This window comes from Coregonus lavaretus, assembly GCF_964263955.1.
Source record: "Coregonus lavaretus genome assembly, chromosome: 30".
In the NCBI taxonomy this organism is placed as follows: Eukaryota; Metazoa; Chordata; class Actinopteri; order Salmoniformes; family Salmonidae; genus Coregonus; species Coregonus lavaretus.
Genome location: NC_140017.1, coordinates 15,629,103 through 15,652,952, shown reverse-complemented (window position 1 = coordinate 15,652,952; position 23,850 = coordinate 15,629,103). Strand labels below are relative to the sequence as shown.

The 23,850-nt window shown below is 41.1% G+C and overlaps 1 pseudogene across 1 annotated transcript; it reads right to left on the bottom strand.

Moving 5' to 3' along the window:
* Nucleotides 1-10,019: 10,019 nt before the first annotated feature.
* Nucleotides 10,020-12,003, bottom strand: LOC311105758 (annotated as a pseudogene). The gene has a single exon. The product of its transcript is annotated as an uncharacterized misc_RNA (transcript).
* Nucleotides 12,004-23,850: the final 11,847 nt, after the last annotated feature.

The following is a 23,850-nucleotide window of genomic DNA, read 5'->3' as shown; positions in this document are numbered from 1 at the left end:
AAATAATAACAAAAAAAAATCCAGAAAAACGCATGTCAAAAATGTTATAAATTGATTTGCATTTTAATGAGGGAAATAAGTATTTGACCCCCTCTCAATCAGAAAGATTTCTGGCTCCCAGGTGTCTTTTATACAGGTAATGAGCTGAGATTAGGAGCACACTCTCAGTTTGTTACCTGTATAAAAGACACCTGTCCACAGAAGCAATCAATCAAACTCTCCACCATGGCCAAGCATATGAGCTCTCCAAGGATGTCAGGGACAAGATTGTAGACCTACACAAGGCTGCAATGGGCTACAAGACCATCGCCAAGCAGCTTGGTGAGAAGGTGACAACAGTTGGTGCGATTATTCGCAAATGGAAGAAACACAAAATAACTGTCAATCTCCCTCTGCCTGGGGCTCCATGCAAGATCTCACCTCGTGGAGTTGCAATGATCATGAGAACGGTGAGGAATCAGCCTAGAACTACACGGGAGGATCTTGTCAATGATCTCAAGGCAGCTGGGACCATAGTCACCAAGAAAACAATTGGTAACACACTACGCCGTGAAGGACTGACATCCTGCAGCGCTCACAAGGTCCCCCTGCTCAAGAAAGCACATATACAGGGCCATCTGAAGTTTGCCAATGAACATCTGAATGATTCAGAGGAGAACTGGGTGAAAGTGTTGTGGTCAGATGAGACCAAAATCTCTTTGGCATCAACTCAACTCGCCGTGTTTGGAGGAGGAGGAATGCTGCCTATGACCCCAAGAACACCATCCCCACCGTCAAACATGGAGGTGAAAACATTATGCTTTGGGGGTGTTTTTCTGCTAAGGGGACAGGACAACTTCACCGCATCAAAGGGAGGATGGACGGTGCCATGTACCGTCAAATCTTGGGTGAGAACCTCCTTCCCTCAGCCAGGGCATTGAAAATGGGTCGTGGATGGGTATTCCAGCATGACATTGACCCAAAACACACGGCCAAGGCAACAAAGGAGTGGCTCAAAAAGAAGCACATTAAGATCCTGGAGTGGCCTAGCCAGTCTCCAGACCTTAATCCCATAGAAAATCTGTGGAGGGAGCTGAAGGTTCGAGTTGCCAAACGTCAGGCTCGAAACCTTAATGACTTGGAGAAGATCTGCAAAGAGGAGTGGGACAAAATCCCACCTGAGATGTGTGTAAACCTGGTGGCCAACTACAAGAAACCTCTGTGATTGCCAACAAGGGTTTTGCAGAGGGGTCAAATACTATTTTATTTTATTTATTTATTTTTTAAAATTTTCGGGGGGAATGGATCAGCTTAATATTGCAGATAGATTGATAGAAGATACAATGTAATTGTCTGCATCACTTCCAATCCCCCATTTTTTATATTTTATATATATACTCCCCTTTATTACTTTTCAACCCCACTATCCTTTCCCTACTTGGAGTAAATTAGTGAACAACAATGCCCAGGCCTCTACTTCCGGTCTATAATTACCATCTACACCTTATGGACAGAGTTAATTTTACAATAATTGTATTATATATATATTTTTTTGCTCCTGAACTTCTTCTACTCAACCTCTCCGATCATTTTCATGATGTCCATCCGGTTTGCTTCTATATGCCATATCTTTCTAACTGTGCTCTTTCCCAAAAGCTCCCAACATACAACCTATATACTTATTATGGACACAGTATGCTTACATGATTAGATATCTTTGTTATTATTTGTTGTTATTAGTCCCATCCTTCAACTCTATTCAATACCTCCCATCTATCTCTTAACACCATCCATATAGGATTTCTATTTGCCATATATATTTCAACTGTACTGTGATGTTTTACAAAAGTTCTGAACCTTTCTATTCTCATTGCTTCTACAGATTGTGAATTAAAAATAAACATTTTTGCTAAAAGTATTATTATATTATTGATTGATTGACTATGACTTTTCAGATCACCCAGTAATGCTATCTGCAAGGTTAGTTCCAGGTAAATATTGTAATCCTTTAGCCATTCCTGGACCTGTGTCCAAAAACAAGCTACAAATGGACAGAACCAAAACAAATGATCTAATGATTCTGTCTCTTCACAGCAAAATCTGCAGAGCTGGGAAGATTGTATCTCCCATATAAATAACATTCTATTGGTAGCAAGAATTTTATATAATAATTTAAATTGAAAGATTCTAATTTTTGAATCCGGTGTCGTTTTGCGTGTCAGTTCATAAACACTATGCCATGGGATCGGTACGTCAAAGATCTCTTCCCAACTATTTTGCAATCTATATGGGACGGCTGTCAATCCTTTGGTCCTTAAGTGAAACTGATATACTTTTTTATTTATCACAGTTTTTCTTAACCAATTATGTTCTTTAATGCAAGGCCGACAGACAAGTTCCTTACTTTCTCCCCTTCCACTTTCCTCTTCCACTTTTGCGGTAAGGCTGCAATTATTTGGTTGTAATTTTGGGTAGAGCAGACATTTCCATATGTTTTTGTTAGCTGCATGTGCGACATAACTCCACCAGTCCTACCGATGATATCATTTACGAAGATTATACCTTTTTTAAACATTCTGTCAAAAAATAAAGGTTTTTTGTCAATTAGTATATTTGAATTTAACCACAATATTTGTTGCATTATTTGTTCTGTCGTTTCTGGAGGATTAAATTGAAATTGCAACCAACTTTCTATGGCTTTGTTTTAGAAATAGTGACATTTGGGAGATTATTTCCTTTTCAAATAACTGAAAGTGAGAGGTTGTAATCTGAATAAAGGGAAAAAGGCCTTTCTTGAACATTGGGTGAAACAATCTTACTAATTTGCTTGAGAACCAGTTCGGATTTAAGTATAACTTTTGTATGACTGAAGCTTTTAGTGATAGGTCTAATGCTTTAATAATTTCTGTCCTCCAAATTCATATTCATTATATAAATATGCTCTTTTAATTTTGTCTGGTTTGCCGTTCCAAATAAAATTGAATATTTTTTTCTCATATAATTTAAAAAACTGTTCGCTAGGCGTCGGCAAGACCATAAGCAAATAGGTAAACTGGGATAATACTAAAGAGTTAATCAGGGTGATTTTTCTATTAAAATTTATTGAAGTGAGATCATTTATTTCCTTTGGGATATGTATTCCGAGTATATCCACATCACCATCAGACCATTTTATTGGTAAACTACATGGTAATGTAAAAATTGTATTTTTTAGTGATCCAATACGTAATATAGTACATTTGTCATAATTTGGTTGTAATCCAGAGAGGTTAGAAAATGTATCTAGATCCTCTATGAGGCTGTGGAGAGATTCAAGTTGTGGATTTAAAAGAAAACATGAATCATCAGCGTACAATGACACCTTTGTTTTTAAGCCCTGTATTTCTAAACCTCTGATATTATTATTGGATCTGATTTTAATAGCTAACATCTCGATGGCCACAATAAATAGATATGCCGATAGTGGACAACCTTGTTTCACTCCTCTTGACAGTTTAAAACTTTCTGAGAAATAGCCATTATTTACTATTTTACACCTAGGGTGACTATACATGATTTTGACCCATTTTATAAGAGATTCTCCAAAATTGAAATGCTCCAGGCATTTATATATAAACCCCAGTCTAACTTTATCAAATGCCTTTTTGAAGTCTGCTATGAATAGCAAGCCTGGTTTCCGTATTTTCCATAGTGTTCTATTGTTTCCAGTACTTGCCTTATATTATCTCCAATGTATCTTCCATGTAAAAAACCTGTCTGATTAGAATTAATAATATCCGACAATACCTTTTTAATTCTATGCGCTATACATTTTGCTAGGATTTTTGTATCACAACACTGAAGTGTAAGGGGCCTCCAATTTTGTAAATGGACTGGATCTTTATATTTTCCACTTGTATCCTGTTTCAGTAATAATGAGATCAGACCTTCTTGAGTGTCAGATAATCTACCATTTACATAGGAGTGGTTAAAACATGCTAATAACGGTCCTCTTAGTATATCAAAAAAGGTTTGGTATACCTCGACTGGTATGCCATCCAACCCTGGAGTTTTCCCGGACTTAAAGTCTTTAATTGCATCCAGAAGTTCCTCCTCTGTAATTTCACCTTCACATGAGTCTTTCTGTGTGGCTGTTAATTTGACATTATCAATAGAAAAAAATCTCTACAATTAGCTTCAGTTAGAGGAGATGGAGGCGACTGAAAAGAAAACATATGCTTAAAGTACTTTGTTTCTTCCTTCAAAATATCATTTGGTGAATTATGGGTGACTCCGTCAATTGTAACCAGTTTCATTAAGTTCTTTTTGGTAGCATTCCTATGTTGAAGATTAAAAAAGAATTTTGTGCATTTTTCCCCATATTCCATCCAGTTTGCTTTATTTTTATAATATATTACACTTGATCTTTCTTGAATAAGTTTCTCCATTTCTTTTTGTTTTTCCTCTAATTTATTCTGAGCCTCTATGTTACAGTTTTTATTGCCATCTATCTGTTCTGTTAGACTTTCTATTTCCTTTCTTAGTATAAACTCTTTTGACCTAAATTGCTTTTGTTTTCGAGATGAGTACTGAAATGCATGGCCTCTAAAGGCACATTTAAAGGTGTCCCATACAATAAGGGGATTCGCTGTACCTATGTTATGTTGGAAAAAGTCAGTTATAAATTCCTTTGTTCTAATTATAAATAAATTATCATCCAATAGGCTTTGATTAAATTTCCAATATCCTCGCCCACGTGGAAATTCAGTAAGAGTAATGTATATGCCTATTATATGATGGTCCGACCGCATTCTGTCCCCTATCAACACTTTTTTTACTTTTGGTGCCAACGAGAATGAGGTAAGAAAGAAGTCAAGACGACTAGCTTGATTCAGTCTCCGCCATGTATATCTCACTAGATCAGTATATTTAAGCCTCCATATATCTACTAGTTCTAATGTATCCATGACATTCACAATTTCCTTAAGAGCATGTGGGTGATTGTTTGTGGTGTGATTTCCTTTACGGTCCATTGAGCTATTTAAAACAGTATTATAATCCCCCACCATAATAATATTGTCTTGAGTTGCTTGCAGGCTTGATCATTTATTATATATATTGTCAAAGAATTGTGGATCATCATTATTTGGTCCGTAAAGGTTAATGAGCCATATCTGTTTATGGTCCAATAACATATTTAAAATAATCCATCTACCTTGCGTATCTATTTGGACAATTTGCACATTCGGATCGAAATAACTATTAATTAATATCATCACCCCTTTTGAATTTCTTTGCCCATGGGAGAAGTATATTTCCCCCCCCCCATTCTTTTTTCCACGCTACTTCATCTCGAATTGTTGAATGAGTTTCCTGTATACAATAGATATTATATTCCTTCTCTTTGAGCCATGTAAATATTGTTCTTCTTTTGTTATTATCAGCTAAGCCATTACAATTATAACTGGCTATACTTATTTCACCATACACCATAATGAGATACAAGTTTCAAGTCTATTTATCATTATATATGTTTGTAAATTTACCAATAAAAAATTGCGTAATGATTGAGTGTCCATATAGCTGTACCGTGATATTTGCATTGCTACGGAGTAACCCTTCAATTGTTCTCCACTAATTCCCCCGCTAAAGCCCCTCCCCATCCCAAGTTGAGCCGTCATCCCAGTGATCAGCATCCCACCCACTTCCCTCTGTATCCCTAAGGCCCCGAGAGGCCAGGACCCATCCATCGAAAACAGCACACAGTGCCACCCACAAAACAGAAGCAGATTAACTGCCAAAAGCATTTCCAATGCTTTCACCTCTCTCTCTCTATATATATATATATATATAACTATTTTTTTTAAATTATGCATATCCTATTTTCCATCATTATCAATTAATATGCGTAATAATGTCGGCAGTTCACGCGTAGGATTCTAACATATAACCCGGATTGCCATTGTATTACATTTAATTCATTGACAAGCAATTATTATCCTAGCAAATAATTCCCGTGGTCCATCCCATACCCTCCCCCCCAACATCCCCACCCCCCCACAACAGATGCCAGACAAGCACACACTCACATACTCCAACACACTCAACCCTCCTCCTCCACAATCCACCATAAAATCAGATACTCAACGGCTGTTATATCCCAGAGCCCAACTCGAGAAATAACTTGATTTACGAGTGCACATACAGTTAAAGCTGATTGAGAAAGCATGCAGATTGAGCAGAAATTGATAACAATGTGAGATTTGATTAATCTACTTAATCTATGTCAAGTCCTAGGTGATGGAGATCAGATCCACCCTCTTCACCTGAGACACAAACACTCTGATCCCCTGTTGTAACCATTTTCCCAAGCATCTCCATGCGGTCAGACCTTTGATTATTTTGTGCCACCTGGGCCACAATGATAGACCCCCTCCGAGTGTGACCCCCTCCCCATGGGGTTTTGCAGAGGGGTCAAATACTTATTTCCCTCATTAAAATGCAAATCAATTTATAACATTTTTGACATGCGTTTTTCAGGATTTTTTTGTTATTCTGTCTCTCACTGTTCAAAGAAACCTACCATTAAAATTATAGACTGATCATGTCTTTGTCAGTGGGCAAACGTACAAAATCAGCAGGGGGATCAAATAATTTTTCCCTCACTGTACATCTGTAACCCTTCTTGGCTTGTGTACCTTTTTATTAGTGTTGTTATCTCATATTTGTGAGTCAGTGGTAAATAAAACTCCTGAAATTAGTCATTTTGTGTGTATATATTTTGAAGCATTACTTGTTGATCTCCGTGCATATATAGTCCCTCTAACAGCTGCAACATAACATTGAGCAAATTAAAGGGTTATTGAGGGAGAAAGAAAATTGTATATAAGGGAGTGCAACATGCCTGAAACCCTGATCAAGACAGCTTGTAGTCGAAACGTTGGTTATTAAATTATCGGAGCTGCTAGTGTGCTGCTTTTCTTTTAATGCAAATTATTTGGGTGCCTGCAGGTTAGTGTCCCTCTATGGTGCCTTGTATGAAGTGCCTCAGATGTGACTGATATTTTTACACAACTCCACAATAACAAAGACTAATATGGATATTACGTAACAAGGAGAAACAACAGGAAAATAAACCTATATTTCAGTCCATTTTTGGCACTGATATAGAGATCATCCAGTTCACATGAAATTAATTAGAATTGTGTCAATGCATGAATTCCTCCACAAACAGATTATTGACTGTGGACTTGTGGTGTGCCTCCCATCTAGAGGTCTGCATTACCAGCAACTTTTCCCAAGCCAGTTTCCTGAATCGAGCCAAAGTATTAAAAAAAGTTAAATGAATAAGCCAAGGCAACGCTGTGGGTGATGTGAAAGGAAGTGTACATGTGACCAGAAGATTATTATCTTCAGCACTAATAGAAGTTGACGTGCTGTGGAAGAGCGAAATGGTTGAGCAATATGTATGATGCCTGCATACTCATAATTCATGTTAGGTTACCTTGGACACTTCAAATATGCAAATCCTCAAAGGGTAATCAATTAAAGATGTTCCTAATATTGTTGCACACTTTGTTGATTAATTCATTTAATATGTGGTTATGGTGGTCTGCCTCACACCCATCTATGATCATCCTTCCCGCCAATCCTCATTCCTGAAAATCACAAGTCTACAGATGCTGTCTGTCAGTCACATTGATGGGCATGGCAGAACTTCTATGTTTAGAACAAACGCACCAAGACTAAAGACCTTTGGTTATTTTCCCCAAGGTTCTCTGATGTACTCCATGCACATAATAGCAGAGAACTTGTCATAGATTAAGGGCGCCTGACTTGAACCCGTGTTCCACAATTTCCTTAATATCTTTCCATTTAGGGTTAATCACGTTCAACCTCATAAAAGGTTGACTCAAGGCTCACTCATGAATGCTCAGCAGTAATGTAAAGGCTAATGTATCATTGACTCTGTACAGTGGGTACGCAGTGATGTCTAGTGGCATTTAGAAGAACGAGCAGTTGTATCTGTTTGAGTGTGCGACAGCATGTCTTGAGTTGGAGAGAGTATGTATGTTTTATATCCATGGATGGGCAATTAGTCATACATTAGAGTAAATGCCTAAAGTTTATTAACTCTGAACAACACTCATTTTAGTCTAATTCACATCAAGATCACACATTATGGCAGATATTGAAACATATCAAGAAATTAAATGGAATAATTCGTTTTATTGAAAAGAAAAGCATGAATTTTCAATAAAATATTGAACCTCATTCCATGGTATTTTATTTTTGTATTTTTATTGTTTTTTTTTTATTGTATTTTTTTTTTTTTTGGGGGGGGGAATGGATCAGCTTAATATTGCAGATAGATTGTATCTTCTATCAATGTAATTGTCTGCATCACTTCCAATCCCCCATGTTTTTATATATATATATATATATATATATATATATATATATTTTCCCCTTTATTACTTTTCAACCCCACCATCCTTTCCCTACTTGGAGTAAATTAGTGAACAACAATGCCCAGGCCTCTACTTCCGGTCTATACTTACTATCTACACCTTATGGACAGAGTTAATTTTACAATAATTATATTATATATATATATATATATATATATATATATATGTATATTTTATTTATTTTTTGCTCCTGAACTTCTTCTACTCTCAACCTCTCTGATCATTTTCATGATGTCCATCCGGTTTGCTTCTATATGCCATATCTTTCTAACTGTGCTCTTTCCCAAAAGCTCCCAACATACAACCTATATACTTATTATGGACACAGTATGCTTACATTATTAGATATCTTTGTTATTATTTGTTGTTATTTGTTAATAGTCCCATCCTTCAACTTTCAATACCTCCCATCTATCTCTTAACACCATCCATATAGGATTTCTATTTGCCATATATATTTCAACCGTACTGTGATGTTTTACAAAAGTTCTGAACCTTTCTATTCTCATTGCTTCTACAGATTGTGAATTAAAAATAAACATTTTTGCTAAAAGTATTATTATATTATTGATTGATTGACTATGACTTTTCAGATCACCCAGTAATGCTATCTGCAAGGTTAGTTCCAGGTAAATATTGCAATCCTTTAGCCATTCCTGGACCTGTGTCCAAAAACAAGCTACAAATGGACAGAACCAAAACAAATGATCTAATGATTCTGTCTCTTCACAGCAAAATCTGCAGAGCTGGGAAGATTGTATCCCCCATATAAATAACATTCTATTGGTAGCAATAATTTTATATAATAATTTAAATTGAAAGATTCTAATTTTTGAATCCGGTGTCGTTTTGCATGTCAGTTCATAAACACTATGCCATGGGATTGGTACGTCAAAGACCTCTTCCCAACTATTTTGCAATCTATATGGGACGGCTGTCAATCCTTTGGTCCTTAAGTGAAACTGATATACTTTTTTATTTATCACAGTTTTCCTTAACCAATTATGTTCTTTAATGCAAGGCCAACAGACAAGTTCCTTACTTTCTCCCCCTTCCACTTTCCTCTTCCACTTTTGCGGTAAGGCTGCAATTATTTGGTTGTAATTTTGGGTAGAGCAGACATTTCCATATGTTTTTGTTAGCTGCATGTGCGACATAACTCCACCAGTCCTACCGATGATATCATTTACGAAGATTATACCTTTTTTAAACATTCTGTCAAAAAATAAAGGTTTTTTGTCAATTAGTATATTTGAATTTAACCACAATATTTGTTGCATTATTTGTTCTGTCGTTTCTGGAGGATTAAATTGAAATTGCAACCAACTTTCTATGGCTTATTTTAGAAATAGTGACATTTGGGAGATTATTTCCTTTTCAAATAACTGAAAGTGAGAGGTTGTAATCTGAATAAAGGGAAAAAGGCCTTTCTTGAACATTGGGTGAAACAATCTTACTAATTTGCTTGAGAACCAGTTCGGATTTAAGTATAACTTTTGTATGACTGAAGCTTTTAGTGATAGGTCTAATGCTTTAGTATTTAATCATTTCTGTCCTCCGAATTCATATTCATTATATAAATATGCTCTTTTAATTTTGTCTGGCTTGCCGTTCCAAATAAAATTGAATATTTTTTCCAAATGGAAAGCTCACACAGGGCTTTAAAAAGTGTGCAGGCTGTGAAATGGATCGGTTGAGTGTGGAACACATGGGTTTGTCCTGTAGCTTCTGGGTATTGTTGATGACCCAGTTATTGATGTATAGGATGGGTGATCTGCATGTCCCAGGGGTTCCCCTCCAGGTGGAGGACCTTCAGGCTCTCCAGAGGCTCCAGTGTCCCATTCAAAAGAGTACTGAAGTGGTTTGATTTCAGGTGCAGTTTCTGGAGGTGGTGAGGGCCTTGAAACATGTCAGGGTGTAGCGGTTCAATCTGGTTGTTGTCCAAGTCAATCTCCTGTAAGTCAGCCAGGGGGGCGAAGACTTGAGGGTGCAAGGCCACCAAGTGGTTGTTCTGGAGGAGGTGGTGGCATATGGGAGATCACAGAGCTGATTGAAGCTGAGATTAAGCTCCCTTAGGGCACCTAACCCATCGAAGCCTGCAGGAGTCAGTGCTGTGAGGTGGTTGTTGTCCAAAACCAGCATCTTGAAGCTGCGAAGTTCAGAAAATAAGCCTGTGGGAAGATCTTCGATCAAGTTTTCATTCAGCAGGAGGTCTCTCAGGTCTCCAAGGGTAGAAAACTGCTCAGGGTGAAGAGCTGTGAAACGGTTGTTGAAAAGCTTCAGGGAGTGGAGTTTAGCCAGACCATGGAAGATGGACTTAGGGAGAGACCTGAGGTGGTTATTGTTCAACTGTAGCTCCCTGAGGCTCTTGGTCTTGTGGAATAGGCCTCTGGGAATCCTCCTTATTGCGTTGTTGTCCAGGTAGAGTGTCCGTAACCTCCTCAAGCTGGAGAACAAGGCATTGTGGAGATCAGCTATCTGATTGTTGTCCAGCTGGAGTTCCCTTAGCTTAGACACCATGTGAAAGAGCCCTGGTGGAATGTATGAGATCTTGTTGCTGTCAAGCTGCAGCTCTCTCAGCGTAGTTAGGTTGTGAAAGAGATCCTCTGGAAGGTATGTCAGGCTGTTGTGGTAGAGATCCAGGAGCTCCAGTCTGCCTAGATATTGAAACACTTCAGATGGGATGGATTGGAGGTTATTGTAGCTCATATCCAATTGACCGAGATGGGATAGACCGCTCAATGAGTCCTCAGCCATTATGCTTAGGTGGTTATTATTCAAAACCAGAATCCTTAGATGGCTGAGCTCAGAGAAAGCATCTTCTGGTAAAAAGGTGATGCTGTTCTTCTGGAGGTACAAGCTGTGCAGCTGTGACACATCCTTCAGGGCAGCAACGGGCACCGAATCTAACCTGTTTCCACTTAGTTCCAGATGACTCAGGTTAACTGCTCCCCTGAATGTGCCATTCCCAATGCTAACCAAGTTGTTCCTAGACAAAATCAGCTTTACCAATTCGGAGGAGTTCTCAAACACCCCTTCCTCAAACTCCACAATACTGTTGCTGCTCAGGTGAAGGTCAGTGAGTGCAGGGGCTCCACCCAGTGCCCCATACTGCAGGCTGTTGATCTGGTTCAGTGTTAGAATGAGTGTCTTCAATTGACCAAGGCCTTGGAGGGATCCTGGGTGCAGGGCCTCCATGTGGTTCTCACTGAGGTCCAGGAAGGTAAGCGCTGAGAGTCCTTGGAGCTGCCCAGGGCCCAGTGAACCCAGGTTCACCCCTGAGAAACAGCTTGACCAGGCTGCTCATGTTGGGCCAGATTAAGTTGGAAGTCAAGGAGACATTGAGGCAGTTCTTGGTGAGATCCAGGAACTGCAGCTGCTCCAGTCCACTGGTTGGGAATGCCTGGATCAGGTTGTGGGCCACATAAAGCGCCTCAGTACCATCTGGGAGGTTAGGGAACTTTTTCAGCCTCTTGTCCGGGCAGCTGACTGTGACGACGTCCAGACGTTCACAGGGTGAGGCAGGGCAGGTAGCAGCTACTGAGATGACGGCCGTGCTTAAAATTCCCAACATCCCCAGGAACTAATGTTGATATGACAGGAAAGGAAATTAGGTCAGTGTGAGATCTGAAACAAATACAGTGGGGGAAAAAAGTATTTAGTCAGCCACCAATTGTGCAAGTTCTCCCACTTAAAAAGATGAGAGAGGCCTGTAATTTTCATCATAGGTACACTGCAACTATGACAGACAAAATGAGAAAAAAATATCCCGAAAATCACATTGTAGGATTTTTAATGAATTTATTTGCAAATTATGGTGGAAAATAAGTATTTGGTCAATAACAAAAGTTTCTCAATACTTTGTTATATACCCTTTGTTGGCAATGACACAGGTCAAACGTTTTTCTGTAAGTCTTCACAAGGTTTTCACACACTGTTGCTGGTATTTTGGCCCATTCCTCCATGCAGATCTCCTCTAGAGCAGTGATGTTTTGGGGCTGTCGCTGGGCAACACGGACTTTCAACTCCCTCCAAAGATTTTCTATGGGGTTGAGATCTGGAGACTGGCTAGGCCACTCCAGGACCTTGAAATGCTTCTTACGTAGCCACTCCTTCATTGCCCGGGCGGTGTGTTTGGGATCATTGTCATGCTGAAAGACCCAGCCACGTTTCATCTTCAATGCCCTTGCTGATGGAAGGAGGTTTTCACTCAAAATCTCACGATACATGGCCCCATTCATTCTTTCCTTTACACGGATCAGTCGTCCTGGTCCCTTTGCAGAAAAACAGCCCCAAAGCATGATGTTTCCACCCCCATGCTTCACAGTAGGTATCGTGTTCTTTGGATGCAACTCAGCATTCTTTGTCCTCCAAACACGACAAGTTGAGTTTTTACCAAAAAGTTCTATTTTGGTTTCATCTGACCGTATGACATTCTCCCAATCCTCTTCTGGATCATCCAAATGCACTCTAGCAAACTTCAGACGGGCCTGGACATGTACTGGCTTAAGCAGGGGGACACGTCTGGCACTGCAGGATTTGAGTCCCTGGCGGCATAGTGTGTTACTGATGGTAGGCTTTGTTACTTTGGTCCCAGCTCTCTGCAGGTCATTCACTAGGTCCCCCCGTGTGGTTCTGTTTTTTTTTCTCACCGTTCTTGTGATCATTTTGACCCCACGGGGTGAGATCTTGCGTGGAGCCCCAGATCGAGGGAGATTATCAGTGGTCTTGTATGTCTTCCATTTCCTAATAATTGCTCCCACAGTTGATTTCTTCAAACCAAGCTGCTTACCTATTGCAGATTCAGTCTTCCCAGCAGGTCTACAATTTTGTTTCTGGTGTCCTTTGACAGCTCTTTGGTCTTGGCCATAGTGGAGTTTGGAGTGTGACTGTTTGAGGTTGTGGACAGGTGTCTTTTATACTGATAACAAGTTCAAACAGGTGCCATTAATACAGGTAACGAGTGGAGGACAGAGGAGCCTCTTAAAGAAGAAGTTACAGGTCTGTGAGAGCCAGAAATCTTGCTTGTTTGTAAGTGACCAAATACTTATTTTCCACCATAATTTGCAAATAAATTCATTAAAAATCCTACAATGTGATTTTCTGGATTTTTTTCTCTCTCAATTTGTCTGTCATAGATTAAGTGTACCTATGATGAAAATTACAGGCCTCTCTCATCTTTTTAAGTGGGAGAACTTGCACAATTGGTGGCTGACTAAATACTTTTTTTCCCCACTGTATATGAAACTTCTGTTGAGCCATAATTCCTACATTCCAGTACACATCCTGCTCAGCAGTTTCAATGTAATCTATGCCATTTCATTGTTCCTTTCTTTGGATATCCAGTACCCTTTCTTTGGAAATCCAGTACCCTATCTTTGGATATCCAGTACAATGTCTTGTTATGTGAAAATCCTGCGACACTACAAACTTGTTGGATGCATTTGCAGTTTGTTTTGGTTGTGTTTCGGATTATGTTGTGCCCAATAGAAATGAATGGTAAATAATGTGTTGTGTCATTTTGGAGTCACTTTTATTGTACAGTGGCTTGTGAAAGTATTCACCCCCGTTGCCATTTTTCCTATTTTGTTGCCTTACAACCTGGAATTAAAATTGATTTTTGGTTTTGTATCATTTGATTTACACAACATGCCTACCACTTTGAAGATGCTAAAAAAACATTTGGTGAAACCAACAAGAAATAAGACAAAAAAACTGAACTTGAGCATGCATAACTATTCACCCACCCAAAGTCAATACTTTGTAGAGCCACCTTTTGCAGCAATTACAGCTGCAAGTCTCTTGGGGTATGTCTCTATAAGCTTGGCACATCTAGTCACTGGGATTATTTCCCATTCTTCAAGGCAAAACTGCTCCAGCTCCTTCAAGTTGGATGGGTTCTGCTGGTGTACAGCAATCTTTAAGTCATACCACAGATTCTCAATTGGATTGAGGTCTGGGCTTTGACTAGGCCATTCCAAGACATTTAAATGGTTCCCCTTAAACCACTCGAGTGTTGCTTTAGCAGTATGCTTAGGCTCATTGTCCTGCTGGAAGGTGAACCTCCGTCCCAGTCTCAAATCTCTGGAAGACTGAAAAAACTATACAAAACAAATAACGGAAAAGTGGTGCGTGCATATGTATTCACCCCCTTTGCTATGAAGCCCCTAAATAAGATCTGGTGCAACCAATTACCTTCAGAAGTCACATAATTAGTTAAATAAAGTCCACCTGTGCACAATCTAAGTGTCACATGATCTCAGTATATATACACCTGTTCTGAAAGGCCCCAGAGTCTGCAACACCACTAAGCAAGGGGCACAACCAAGCAAGCGGCACCATGAAGACCAAGGAGCTCTCCAAACAGGTTAGGGACAAAGTTGTGGAGAAGTACAGATCAGGGTTGGGTTATAAAAAAATATCAGAAACTTTGAACATCCCACGGAGCACCATTAAATTCCTTACTAAAAAATGGAAAGAATATGGCACCACAACAAACCTGCCAAGAGAGGGCCGTCCACCAAAACTCACGGACCAGGCAAGGAGGGCATTAATCAGAGAGGCAACAAAGAGACCAAAGATAACCCTGAAGGAGCTGCAACGCTCCACAGCGGAGATTGGAGTATCTGTCCATAGGACCACTTTAAGCAGTACACTCCACAGAGCTGGGCTTTACGGAAGAGTGGCCAGAAAAAAGCCATTGCTTAAAGAAAAAAATAAGCAAACACGTTTGGTGTTCTCCACAACTTTGTCCCTGACCTGTTTGGAGAGCTCCTTGGTCTTCATGGTGCCGCTTGCTTGGTGGTGCCCCTTGCTTAGTGGTGTTGCATACTCTGGGGCCTTTCAGAACAGGTGTATATATATATATACTGAGATCATGTGACAGATCATGTGGCACTTAGATTGCACACAGGTGGACTTTATTTAACTAATTATGTGACTTCTGAGGGTAATTGGTTGCACCAGATCTTATTTAGGGGCTTCATAGCAAAGGGGGTGAATACATATGCACGCACCACTTTTCCGTTATTTATTTCTTATAATTTTTTGAAACAAGTTATTTTTTGCATTTCACTTCACTAATTTGGACTATTTTGTGTATGTCCAATACATGAAATCCAAATAAAAATCCATTTAAATTACAGGTTGTAATACAACAAAATAGGATAAACGCCAAGGGGGATGAATACTTTTGCAAGGCACTGTAAAGAAGAATACAATATGTTTCAGAATTATCATGAATGAATCATGAATCATGATGAATGAGAAAGTTACAGATGCAAAAATATCATGCCCCCAAAACATGCTAACCTCTCACCATTACTAATAACAGGGGAGGTTAGCATTTTGGGGGGGAGTATGATATTTATGGTAGAAACATTAATGTTCAGAAACGTATTTTATTCTCATTTACAATAAAAGTGAGTCCAAGATACATAAAGTGCTTTAATTTCTAAACGGTAAAACAGATGAAAATAACCTCAAATAAAATGTGACATTCTGTACGGTATATAAATACCGTACGGTATATAAATACTGTACAGAATGAAAACATTTGATCACAAATCCGAAATGCTGGAGTGTAGAGCCAAATTAAAAGTTTTAGCTTCACTGTCCAAACAAATACGTAGTGGAGTTTGTCTATAAACATGTCAGCACTGTGTAGCAATGAGTACATTATAATTACACTGTGCTTGCCAACTTAATAAATATATAGTTTCCCTGTCACTTACTATAAAATGGGACCCAACAGATTGCTTGGGAGTGACACAATCTGTCTTTCCAGTAGATTCCCTTATGTAAAATTCCATAATTAAAAAGTTTATTGAGATTTAAGGGTCAACCTGCAGTTCAAATAATAACAAAGCAACACCCCGCCACTGTTTTGCTAAAAAGCTGAGGGATGGGGCTGCAGAAATGTAACACTCAAATTCATGGACAGAGCTATTGTCACGCCCTGGCTCTGGGGACTCTTAAATGTTGAGCCAGGGTGTGGATTTGCTATGTTTAGTTTTTCTATGTTTTTGTTCTAGATCGTTTGATCTATCTTGGCCAGGGTGGTTCCCAATCAGAGGCAGCTGTAGCTCGTTGTCTCTGATTGGGGCCCATACTTAGGCAGCCTGTTTTGCACTAGTCTTTGTGGGATCTTGATCCGTAAAGGTTTGTTGTGTTATAACCTCAGGACTTCACGTATCGTTTGTTTGTTGTTTTTGTTGTTAAGTACGTTAAATAAAAGTATGTACGCTTATCACGCTGCGCCTTGGTCCGTGTCTTCAGTCAACGATCGTGACAGCTATGGATACAAGGAAAATTATAGTGTAAACCATGTTTTGAGGCTATACATTGTTTGTTTACAATTACAATGTTTACTAACAAAGGAGTAAAACAAGCTTATATTTTTGGTTCTGATGGGGTACGACAGTTGAACTAAGCTAATGAGGCATCAGTTACATTCTTCAAGAATCAAGGGGTATAATATCATTAATTTTAAAGTCTAAAAATTGATGTAGCAAGGCAGATTGCCCCTTTTAAGGACTTGCATGTTTATCATGTTTTAGCAATGACAAAAGTGTCAAATGTGTGCATGTCACACCCTGGCTCTGGGACTTATTATGTTGAGCCAGGGTGTGTTCATTCTATGTGTGTATTTCTATGTTGGTAATTCTGTTGTGTTGATTACTATGTTTTGCCTGAGTGACTCCCAATCAGAGGCAACGAGTGTCAGCTGTTGGCTGGTTGTCTCTGATTGGGAGCCATATTTAAACTGTATGTTTTCCCTTTGTGGTTGTGGGTTTTTGTTCCGTGTTCGGTCATTGATACCGTGGACGTCACGAGTCGTTTCTTGTTTTGTATTCATGTTTAAACTTTAACTAATTAAAGTATGTTTGTTCATCACGCTGCGCCTTGGTCTACTCCTTACCTCGATCGTGACAGAAAAACCCACCATGCAACGACCAAGCAGAGTGTCCAGGGGCAGCTCTTGGGCTGGACATGGGAGGAAGCGCCGGGAGAAGAGACGGTGGAGGCGCGCCGTAGAGAGGAGCAACGGCGTGATCAGGGTCGTCGTCGGGCGGTCGAGAGGCAACCCCAGAAAAATTTTAGGGGGGGGCACACGGCATGGACGACGGGGCTGAAGGAGGCAAAAGAGGGGCGGATTCTGGAGGCCACCAGGTTACGGATACACCACCCTGTACGTCCTGTGCGGATGCCTCACATAGAGTGTGTGAGAGTAGGCATTCAGCCAGGACGGGTTGTGGCCGCTCTTCACTCCAGGGCTCCTATCCGTCTCCACAGCCCGGTTCGGCCTGTCCCTGCTCCACGCACCAAGCCTACGGTGTGCGTCGACAGCCCAGCCCGGCCTGTCCCTGCTCCACGCACCAAGCCTACGGTGTGCGTCGCCAGCCCGGTCCGGCCTGTCCCTGCTCCACGCACCAAGCCTACGGTGTGCGTCGACAGCCCAGCCCGGCCTGTCCCTGCTCCACGCACCAAGCCTACGGTGTCCGTCGACAGCCCAGCCCGGCCTGTCCCTGCTCCACGCACCAAGCCTACGGTGTGCGTCGCCAGCCCGGCCCGGCCTGTTCCTGCCACTCGCACCAAGTCTACGGTGCGCGTCGCCAGCCCGGCCCGGCCTGTTCCTGCCACTCGCACCAAGTATACGGTGCGCGTCGCCAGCCCGGCCCGGCCTGTTCCTGCCACTCGCACCAAGTCTACGGTGCGCGTCGCCAGCCCGGCCCGGCCTGTTCCTGCCACTCGCACCAAGTCTACGGTGCGCGTCGCCAGCCCGGCCCGGCCTGTTCCTGCCACTCGCACCAAGTATACGGTGCGCGTCGCCAGCCCGGCCCGGCCTGTTCCTGCCACTCGCACCAAGTATACGGTGCGCGTCGCCAGCCCGGCCCGGCCTGTTCCTGCCACTCGCACCAAGTCTACGGTGCGCGTCGCCAGCCCGGCCCGGCCTGTTCCTGCCACTCGCACCAAGTATACGGTGCGCGTCGCCAGCCCGGCCCGGCCTGTTCCTGCCACTCGCACCAAGCCAGGGGTGCGAGTCGTCAGCCTGGTAAGGCCCGTCCCTCCTCCACGCACCAAGCCAGGGGTGCGCGTCGTCAGCCTGGTAAGGCCCGTTCCTCCTCCACGCACCAAGCCAGGGGTGCGCGTCGTCAGCCTGGTAAGGCCCGTTCCTCCTCCACGCACCAAGCCAGGAGTGCGCGTCGTCAGTCCAGCACAACCCGTGCCTGGGTCACCGGTGCCTGGTAAGGTACCGGTCAACTGCTCCACTATGGAGCTGAAGCTAACCGCTCCTGCTAAGTCCAGTTCGGCTCCTGCCGGCGGGGCCAGACTGGACCAGGGGCGCTATGGGGGGTGTATTGGAGGGTGGTGGTCAAGGCCGGAGCCAGAACCGCCGCCGAGGAGGTATGCCCGCCCAGCCCTCCCCTGTTTTGTTTAGTTGAGGCGCGGTCGTAGTCCGCGCCTTTAGGGGGGGGTACTGTCACACCCTGGCTCTGGGACTCATTATGTTGAGCCAGGGTGTGTTCATTCTATGTGTGTATTTCTATGTTGGTAATTCTGTTGTGTTGATTACTATGTTTTGCCTGAGTGACTCCCAATCAGAGGCAACGAGTGTCAGCTGTTGGCTGGTTGTCTCTGATTGGGAGCCATATTTAAACTGTATGTTTTCCCTTTGTGGTTGTGGGTTTTTGTTCCGTGTTCGGTCATTGATACCGTGGACGTCACGAGTCGTTTCTTGTTTTGTATTCATGTTTAAACTTTAACTAATTAAAGTATGTTTGTTCATCACGCTGCGCCTTGGTCTACTCCTTACCTCGATCGTGACAGTGCATGCATTTAATTCTCACTTTGAAAGTAAGAGTAAACGCACAGTTGCATACAAATATTTAACGAAAAATGCTATTCACTAATCATAAATCAACTTACCTTTGAGGAGGAGAGATTTGTGCTGCATGTGATAGTAGTGAGTCAAAAGTTGTGAAAGTGTCACGATCGTCGTCTACAGAGGAGGACCAAGGCGCAGCGTTGCAGGCAAACATACTCTTTATTTAGAGACACAATCAAAACGATAACGTGACAGTTCACGGTCTAACACAAACAGACTAGAAACAAGAACTCACAAACACAAAGGGAAAACAGACAGTATAAATATGGCTCCCAATCAGAGACAACCAGCCACAGCTGACACTCGTTGCCTCTGATTGGGAGTCACTCAGGCCAACATAGAAATAAACAAACTAGAACTCCCAACATAGAAATACAACACCTAGAATGAACACACCCTGGCTCAACATATATAGTCCCCGAGCCAGGGTGTGACAGAAAGGTACTGAGATTGATTCTTGCTTTTAAAGGTGAGGGTTTTAGGAAGTGTCAAACTCTTTTTCAGAATATTACAATAACAACAGAAAATCATTCCTAATATATCAGCACAAATGTTGTGGTTTAGAGCCCCTATCTGTGACATCAGATCAGTCTCATATTTGATTACCACAGAAAGATAAGCAGGTGTCTAGATGTCAGTACCAAGAAAGTGAAAGAAACCACTTCAAAGCTTCATCTGTGACTGCACTGCACTCAGTCTAGTCTGTGTCTAGGGTAAAGTATACTGATACTATCTTGCTGTGTTTGATCATGTAGAAAATGCGAAAGGCACACACATTCTGATGGAAAATATAGTTTTTGTAAACAATTATCTGATACCTTATTATCACATATTAATGTACTGTGCTCATAGAGAGGAAGGGAGAGGGAGAGAATGCAGCAATAGTCTGTTTAGCTGGTTCACTTTCTATTTCCATCAGTTTTCTTATTTCCTTCTATAATGTATTAGTTTCAATCACCAAGCGTACACTACCGTTCAAAAGTTTGGGGTCATGTATAAATGTCCTTGTTTTTGAAAGAAAAGCAATTTTTTTGTCCATTGAAATAACATCAAATTGATCAGAAATACAGTGTAGACATTGTTAATGTTGTAGCTGGAAACGGCAGATTTTTTATGGAATATCTACATAGGCATACAGAGGCCCATTATCAGCAACCATCAGTCCTGTGTTCCAATGGCACATTGTGTTTGCTAATCCAAGTTTATCATTTTAAAAGGCTAATTTATCATTAGAAAACCATTTTGCAATTATGTTAGCACAGCTGAAAACTGTTGTGCTGATTAAAGAAGCAATAAAACTGGCCTTCTTGAGACTAGTTGAGTATCTGGAGCATCAGCAATTGTGGGTTCGATTACAGAATCAAAATGGCCAGAAACAAATGACTTTCTTCTGAAACTCGTCAGTCTATTCTTGTTCTGAGAAATGAAGGTTATTCCATGCAAGAAATTGCCAAGAAACTGAAGATCTCGTACAACGCTGTGTACTACTCGCTTCACAGAACAGCGCAAACTGGCTCTAACCAGAATATAAAGAGGAGTGGGAGGCCCCAGTGCACAACTGAGCAAGAGGACAAATACATTAGAGTGTCTAGTTTGAGAAACTGGCAGCTTCATTAAATAGTACCCGCAAAACATCAGTTTCAACGTCAAGAGTGAAGAGGCGACTCCGGGATGCTGACCTTCTAAGCAGAGTTGCATAGAAAAAGCCTATATCTCAGACTGGCCAATAAAAATAAAAGATTAAGATGGGCAAAAGAACACAGCCACTGGACAGAGGAAGATTGGAAAAAAGTGTTATGGACAGATTAATCGAAGTTTGAGGTTTTCGGATCACAAGGAAGAACATTTGTGAGACGCAGACCAAATGAAAAGATGCTGGAGGAGTGCCTGATGCCATCTGTCAAGCATGGTGGAGGCAATGTGATGGTTTGGGGTGCTTTGGTGGTGGTAAAGTGGGAGATTTGTACAGGGTAAAAGGGATCTTGAAGAAGGAAGGCTATCACTCTATTTTGCAACGCCATGCCATACCCTGTGGGCGGTGCTTGATTGGAGCCAATTTCCTCCTACAACAGGACAATGACCCAAAGCACAGCTCCAAACTATGCAATAAGTATTTAGGGAAGAAGCAGTCAGCTGGTATACTGTCTATAATGGAGTGGGCAGCACAGTCACCGGATCTCAACCCTATTGAGCTGTTGTGGGAGCAGCTTGACCCTATGGTACGTAAGAAGTGCCCATCAAGCCAATCCAACTTGTGGGAGGTGCTTCAGGAAGCATGGGCTGAAATCTCTTCAGATTGCCTCAACAAATTGACACCCGGAATGCCAAAGGTCTGCAAGGCTGTAATTGCTGCAAATGGAGGATTCTTTGACGAAAGCAAAGTTTGAAGGACACAATTATTATTTAAATTAAAAATCATTATTTCAATGACTACATTTCCTATGCATTTTGCTATATTTCCTATTCAAACTAATTTCATGTATGTTTTCATGGAAAACAAGGACATTTCTAAGTGACCCCAAACTTTTGAACAGTAGTGTATACAGTTGAAGTCGGAAGTTTACATACACTTAGGTTGGAGTCATTAAAACTTGTTTTTCAACCACTACACACATTTCTTGTTAACAAACTATAGTTTTGGCAAGTCGGTTAGGACATCTACTTTGTGCATGCCACAAGTAATTTTTCCAACAATTGTTTACAGACAGATTATTTCACTTAGAATTCACTGTATCACAATTCCAGTGGGTTTACATACACTAAGTTGCCTGTGCCTTTAAACAGCTTGGAAAATTCCAGAAAATGATGTCATGGCTTTAGAAGCTTCTGATAGGCTAATTGACATAATTTGAGTCAATTGGAGGTGTACCTGTGGATGTATTTCAAGGCCTACCTTCAAACTCAGTGCCTCTTTGCTTGACCTCATGGGAAAATCTAAAGAAATCAGGCAAGACCTCATAAAAAAAATTGTAGACCTCCACAAGTCTGGTTCATCCTTGGGAGCAATTTCCAAACGCCTGAAGGTACCACATTCATCTGTACAAACAATAGTACGCAAGTATAAACACCATGGGACCACGCAGCTGTCATACCACTCAGGAAGGAGACGTGTTCTGTCTCATAGAGATGAATGTACTTTCGTGCGAAAAGTGCAAATCAATCCCAGAACAACAACAAAGGACCTTGTGAAGATGCTGGAGGAAACAGGTACAAAAGAATCTATATTCACAGTAAAACGTGTCCTATATTGACATAACCTGAAAGGCCGCTCAGCAAGGAAGAAGCCACTGCTCCAAAACCGCAATAAAAATAATAAAAAATAGCGTTTGCAACTGCACATGGGGACAAAGATCGTACTTTTTGGAGAAATGTCCTCTGGTCTGATTAAACTAAAATAGTACTGTTTGGCCATAATGACCATTGTTATGTTTGGAGGAAAAAGGGGAAGGCTTGCAAGCCAAAGAACACCATCCCAACCGTGAAGCACAAGGTGGCAGCATCATGCTGTGGGTGTGCTTTGCTGCAGGAGGGCCTGGTGCACTTCACTAGATGGCATCATGAGGAAGGAAAATTATGTGGATATATTGAAGCAACATCTCAAGACATTAGTCAGGAAGTTAAAGCTTGGTCGCAAATGGGTCTTCCAAATGGACAATGACCCCAAGCATACTTCCAAAGTTGTGGCAAAATGGCTTAAGGACAACAAAGTCTAGGTATTGGAGTGGCCATCACAAAGCCATGACCTCAATCCTATAGAAAATGTGTGGGCAGAACTGAAAAAGTGTGTGCGAGCAAGGAGGCCTACAACCTGACTCAGTTACACCAGCTCTGTCAGGAGGAATGGACCAAAATTCACCCAATTTATTGTGGGAAGCTTGTGGAAGGCTACCTGAAACGTTTGACAAGTTCAACAATTTAAAGGCAATGCTACCAAATACTAATTGAGTGTATGTAAACTTCTGACCCACTGGGAATGTGATGGAAGACATAAAAGCTTAAATAAATAATTCTCTCTACTATTATTCTGACATTTCACATTCTTAAAATAAAGTGGTGATCCTAACTGACCTAAGACAGGGAATTTTTACTAGGATTAAATCTCAGGAATTGTGAAAAACGTAGTTTAAATGTATTTGGCTAAGGTGTATGTAAACTTCCGACTTCAACTGTATCTGAGTGCCTAGAAGCATGGCAAGTAAGGCTATGCTAGATGAAAGTGAGACCAGTGGTGTAAAGTACTTAAATAAAATTACTTTAAAGTACTACATAAGTATTTTTTTTAGGGTATCTGTACTTTACTATTTATATTTTTGACAACTTTTAATTTTACTTCACTACATTCCTAAAGAAAATTATGTACTTTTTACTCCATACATTTTCCCTGACAATCAAAAGTACTCGTTACATTTTGAATGCTTAGCAGGACAGGAAAGTGGTCCAATTCAAGCACTTATCAAGAGAACAACCCAGGTCATCCTACTGGCTCTGATATGGCGGACTCACTAAACACACATACTTCGTTTGTAAATTAGG